The sequence below is a fragment of the Grampus griseus genome, assembly GCF_964374135.1.
Source record: "Grampus griseus genome assembly, chromosome: 13".
In the NCBI taxonomy this organism is placed as follows: domain Eukaryota; kingdom Metazoa; phylum Chordata; class Mammalia; order Artiodactyla; family Delphinidae; genus Grampus; species Grampus griseus.
The window spans coordinates 86,440,977-86,447,427 of NC_139007.1; positions in this window are offsets into that span (position 1 = coordinate 86,440,977).

Below are 6,451 nucleotides of genomic sequence, written 5' to 3' on the forward strand. Positions count from 1 at the left end.
CTCAGCAAGGTGGTGGTGACGGCCCTGTGGGGGGCCACCGCGTCGCCTGGGCTGGGGGCGCCCCTGCAGCTCACGAGACGCGCCCCCCCCCCAGCAGGCTGCTTTACCCAGACGCTTAGCCGAGCATCTGGAGGCCAGCAGACGAAGCACCACCGTGAATGTGTCCCAGCTGGTCTGCCAGCAGAGCCTCACCTCCCCACGGCACGGGAGGGGGGAGGCTTGCCCTTGAGCGGAGACGAAGCCCTGGAGACATACTTGGCAATCAGATTGATACGTCAAATATTTAATTCTGGTATTTGAAAGAGAAAACCAGGAAGCTTGGGCCCCGTGAGCCGGAGTGGAGGTAATTTGATGGGGCAGTTGGAAGCGCGTGGGGAGGTGGGAAATGGGAGATGAACACAGGTGATGGGCAGGAGGGAGGCCTGGAGAGGGCCGTGCGGCTGGGGGAGGGGGAGGTTCCGAGAGCAGGTCTGGAGGGGGCTGGAGGGGGCTCAGGGATGCGGAGGAGAGCTGCGACCCGGGCCTGGAAAGGGACTCGGGAAGAAACACCATCCTCGTCTTTGATGTGAGCGTGAAACTGGAAAGGAGTGCCAAACACCTTAGTCCTTTTTTTTTTTTTTTTTTTTTTTTCCCCCGGTACGCGGGCCTCTCACTGTTGTGGCCTCTTCCGTTGCGGAGTACAGGCTCCGGACGCACAGGCTCGGCGGCCATGGCTCATGGGCCCAGCCGCTCCGCGGCATGTGGGATCTTCCCGGACCGGGGCACGAACCCGTGTCCCCTGCATCGGCAGGCAGACTCTCAACTACTGCGCCACCAGGGAAGCCCCCTTAGTCCTTTTTAACCCTCACATTCTATGTGATTTATTTTGTCTTCCTCTCTGACTAGTAAAATGGCTTGTGTACTTTACTCCCTGACTACGTAAACCCCGTTGGAGCGGTGCTAGTACGTTCTGGGTGAGGCTGAGGGTGTGGGTCACCTAGGGCCCAAAGCCTGGCCTTGAGTAGAACTTTCCAGGCTCCTGGAGGGCTCAGTGGGAAGTGATTGACCTTATTCACTGAAAGCCGCCCTCCTGACCCTGCAGCACCCCTGGCCCTACCTGTCCACGGAATCACCGTCTGGCAGAAGTCCCTGAGCTGCTGTCAGTGGTCACCAGGACCAACCAGCCAGAACATAGCCAGCATCCAGGGGCTCGTCCACATTCCTCACCTGCGACCCACGTGAATACTCCTTTACATCTTAGGACCTCGGAAACTATTCTCTCAGGACCCAGAAAATTATTCTCTTTTGAAACACTGGCAAGCCTCCTGGTATCAGATAATGATTGTTAGGCCATCTGTGTTCTTTTTTATCGCCTGGGCTGCCAGTAAACTCAGCACTCGTTTTAGACAATGACCGTGAGTCCGGCAGCATAAGCCTAGATGACTGCCATGCTCACTTTCTCCTTATTATTATATGCTTTTAACTTTGCTATTTCTACATTTAACATTTTATTTTAGATATACCTTTAATTTTTAGGAAATTTTTAACAATATATTGTGATATACTTTCATACATTATATTTTTAAAAACCTGGCCCTCATTAATTACTCTGAGCAAGTAGTAAGATTATGCCTTTGTTCTTGAGTCCTGGGAGGTGGGTCAAGAGATTTATGATTGTTGGATCCAATCCAGTCGAGGCTTGTACTAACTCCACCCGCGTTCAGAGATAGACGAAACCATTGCATTTTAACCTTGGTCTGGGGCGTTCATTCTCTTCACTCCACTGCGTACAGCCCTTCACAGTGTTTTATAATAACACGCTGTCTTTTTAAAAAAAATTCGAAGCATTTTAGTGTTTTACATATACATATTCCCTCTCTCTCTCTCTCTCTCTCTCTCCTCTTTTTCAGATTCTTTTCCCTTATAGCTTATTATAAAATATTGAGTATATTTCCCTGTGCTCTACAATAGGTCCTTGTTGTTTATTTTATATATAGTAGTCTATGTTAATCCCTAACTCCTAATTTATCTCCCCTGCCCCTTTCCCCTTTTAATAACACACTGCCTTACTTTTTTTTTTTTTTTTTGTGGTACGCGGGCCTCTCACTGCTGTGGCCTCTCCCGTTGCGGAGCACAGGCTCCGGACGCGCAGGCTCAGCGGCCATGGCTCACGGGCCCAGCCGCTCCGCGGTGTGTGGGATCCTCCCGGACCGGGGCACGAACCCGTGTCCCCTGCATCGGCAGGCAGACTCTCAACCACTGCGCCACCAGGGAAGCCCACACACTGTCTTAATGATTCCTTATGAAGCAGGAAGAGTCCCATTTTGCAAATGGAACAGTAAGAGCAAGATTAAATCACTTGCTTTCTGCCACCATTCAGCCTTCCCAGAGCAACGCTGACATGATGCAGGGGCCCCACCGTTCACCCTCCCCACCCGCTCCTGCCCAGGTGGAGACAAGAGCCCCGAGGACTCTGCCTCTCGGCCCCGTCGTTCCAGGGCACCTGGGCACACGCCCAAGTTCAAAGGATGAAGAGGACAGAAACGGCCCGAATGCCGTAGGCAACCTTCCAGGAGGGCTAGCGTGCCGGCCCCGCAGCCGGTTGGCAGGGGGGAAAGTGTTATCCAGCTGGGAGGCTTCGGCAGCCCTGGCGGCGGTCCTCCAGACGCCCAGGCCTGCGTCCAGCTGGACCTGACGCCCTCCCGTCCCCAGAGGGGCTTGGGCTTCTGGCAGAGTTTTCTTTGGGCAGCAGCAGCAGCAGCAGCAATCAGAACAAGGTGCTCAGCCATCTGTTCAGAGCCTGGTGACGCCTCGGCCTCAAGTGCGCTCTTCAGGCAGCGGGATCTGCCTCAGGGCCACGCGGAGATGCCCTCCGCTTGGCTTCTCTGCCTGGAACTGGGAGACGGGGCAGCCTTGGGCCGGACATTCAAGTCCGGGCCTCTCTGCCCACATCCCCCTCATTGCTGGGTGTCTGCTGGATCTCTGCAGGCAGAGTGCCCCCAGTACCAGCACCCAGGCTCAGGAGGACTGAGCACTCCCAGCAAGGGTACCGAGCGTCTCGCTGCTGCCTTCTAAGCCAGGTCAGCCCATCCTCGGGGCGCAGGCCGGTGCTCAACGGCACGCAGCCCTGCGTCAGGTCCCACCAGGGCTGTCAGTCGCCAAGGGTGCCTCCCCGGCCTCCGAAACATTAAAATAAATCAAGGAAAGCCAGGACTGCCTGGGGGGCCTGTCTCCGGGCTCTGACGCTGGGACACTGTTGGACACTGTGCATCCCTCAGCCCAGGGCATACTCCTGGCGCCACTGTGTCTCGGGGCCAAGGTCTGAGGGATTCCTGCGTAAGGCAGGGCACCTCAGGTTCAGATGCTCTGAGCTGAGCGAGCACCCACAGCCCAGCTCCGAACCAGGCCGTGGTCAGCCCGATCTGCAGGCAGGGCCCACGTGGCTTATGTACAGAGCCGCAGCGCTGCAGGTTGGCGGGTGGTCCGTGCTATCCAGCCCTCGTCGAGGGCCTTCTGCAGAGATGCTCACTGAGCTTTGACTCGCTGTGAAATGACTTGAGCTCCGCATTGGGGGAATGCAAAGGGGTCAGGCCTCCTGCAAACAGACACAGTGCAAGGTGGCCAGCAAGACTGGCAGAAAAGGGGAAACGGTGCTATGAGATTTCGAGAACGTAAAGCCTCAGTGGTGTTAAGAAGACTATAGTCGTGGTCCGTTCAGACCGTGAACTTGAGAGCCCTCAGAAGGAGCTGGGCTGTGGGATGGAGGGGGTCGGTCCTGGGCGGAGGGGAGGGTCTGGCGCCGGCAGAAAGGACTGGAAGTTGGGAGCCGTGAAAGGCAGGCAGGATGTGAGGGGGAGCGGCTGTGTGTGTTTGTGGCCTTGAGGAGACCGGCCGGAGGACGGAGGGGAAGCACAGCGTCTGAGCTGTCTGACGGACGGGTGGGGCAAGAGGGTGCCACACGGACAGGACGGCCCTGCCTGGACGGCGGGGTGTGCAGAGCGTGGCCAGTCCCGGAGCTGGGGGTCCTGGGCGAATCCCAGCGGGGGCAGGTGGCATCTGAGAGGCCTCACGGGTCTACTCACAGCAGCCGAAATGTTTATTTATTTGATTAACACCTGTCTTCTCACTTGGCTGAAGCTGCAGGAAGGAAGGACAGCGTGTGGACTGGCTCAGCTTGGTATCCGGGGCATCTGGGGCTCGGGTGGTACTGAGTGAGTGAGTGAACGAACGACTGAGGAAGGGCCAGGCTTTGGCTGGAAGCTCGTGGACAGGCCAAGGATGGGTTCATCCTTCTTTGAATTATTGCTACATTTTCTTCACTCAACAAACCTCCATTAGGCACCCACTAGTATTACGTAGTGGACACTGGGAGGCTTGAGGTCCAGCAGGGGGAGATGCTCATACAAAAGACCGAGGTCAGAAAGTGTGTGTTCATGGGCCACGAGCATAGCCCAGACAAGCTCGATGGGTAGGGGCTGAGGGCAGGAGAGCGTTCAAGGTCGGCGAGGCAGGTGAGCAAAGCCCCAGAGGCAAGAGTGCCGCTGAGAGCGGCCAGGTGGCCTCCTGGAGGACGCTGGGTTGGGCTGAAGGACGCACCTCGGAAACACTGGCCACAGGGGGGTGGTGTTTAAACAGCGGTCTAACTGACAGGTCCATGAAAGGAGAAAAGAGGAAACACGGGGAACACTGTCCAAGAGGTGCCAGAGGGTTGGGATGCCTCAGAAAGAAAGCGGGGCTCAAAGAAGGGCCGTGACCGCATTACCAGGTGTTCCCGAGCCGTCCAAGGTGGTGAGGAAGGAGCAAGACAGAGGGACGTAGGTACTGCTGGTGAGGGGGCAGAAGGCATGCGGCCGGCGTGCCCCACCTCCAGGCTCATCGTGTTATCAGCCTCACATGCCGTACCCGTTTGGAGATTACTTCTATACAATCGTTTTTTAAAAAAATTTATTTTAGCCACGACATGGAAGCAACCTAAGTGTCCATCGACAGATGAATGGATAAAGAAGATGTGGCACATCTATACAATGGAATATTACTCGGCCATAAAAAGGAACGAAATGGAGCTGTTTGTAGTCAGGTGGATGGACCTAGAGTCTGTCATACAGAGTGAAGTAAGTCAGAGAGAGAAAAACAAATACCGTATGCTAACACATATATATGGAATTTAAGAAGAAAAAAAAAGGTCATGAAGAACCTAAGGGTAAGACGGGAATAAAGACACAGACCTACTAGAGCATGGACTTGAGGATATGGGGAGGGGGAAGGGTAAGCTGGGACAAAGTGAGAGAGTGGCACGGACATATATACACTACCAAACGTAAAAGAGAGAGCTAGTGGGAAGCAGCCGCATAGCACAGGGAGATCAGCTCGGTGCTTTCTGACCACCTAGAGGGGTGGGATAGGGAGGATGGGAGGGAGGGAGATGCAAGAGGGAAGACATATGGGAACTTATGTATATGTATAACTGATTCACTTTGTTATAAAGCAGAAACTAACACACGATTGTAAAGCAAGTATACTCCAATAAAGATGTTAAAAAATTTATTTATCTATCATTTATTTTTACTTGCATTGGGTCTTTGTTGCTGTGTGCAGGCTTTCTCTAGCTGTGGCGAGTGTGGGCTACTCTTCGTTGCGGTGCGCGGGCTTCTCATTGCGGTGGCTTCTCTTGTTGCAGAGCACGGGCTCTGGACACGCGAACTTCAGTAGTTATGGCACGCAGGCTCAGTAGTGGTGGCTCGCGGGCTCTAGAGCACAGCCTCAGTAGTTGTGGCACATGGGCTTAGTTGCTCCGCGGCATGTGAGATCTTCCCAGACCAGGGCTCGAGCCCATGCCCCTTGCATTGGAAGGCGGATTCTTAACCACTGTGCCACCAGGGAAGCCCTGGAAATTACTTTTGTCTGTTGTCTCCAATGGTCTACAACAGGGTAATGTGATGACGTGTGTGTGTGTGTGTGTCCAAAGTATGTGGACAAGAGTCAAGTCCATAATGTAATTGCATTTACTTAGAAACTCATACTCTATAAGTTTCAAGAGACATAAACCCTAGTCTGGCTTTGTCACTTACTGACTCTCAGAGGTAGTCACTGACTTGTCTGGACCTCAGTTTACCTGTTTGTAAAATGATGGTGTTGGGCTGCAATTTTTTTTTTTTTTTGCGGTACGCGGGCCTCTCGCTGCTGTGGCCTCTCCCGTTGCGGAGCACAGGCTCCGGACGCGCAGGCTCAGCGGCCATGGCTCACGGGCCCAGCCGCTCTGCGGCGTGTGGGATCTTCCCGGACCGGGGCACGAACCCGTGTCCCCTGCATTGGCAGGCGGACTCTCAACCACTGTGCCACCAGCGAAGCCCTGGGCTGCATTTTTTAAGCAGCGTTCCAATTCTTAACAACAACAACAAAAACAAGCATCAGCTGTTACCCCCATGATTCTAGGCAAGTTCCGAGTGGCTGATTGTACCCTGAGTTTATATCT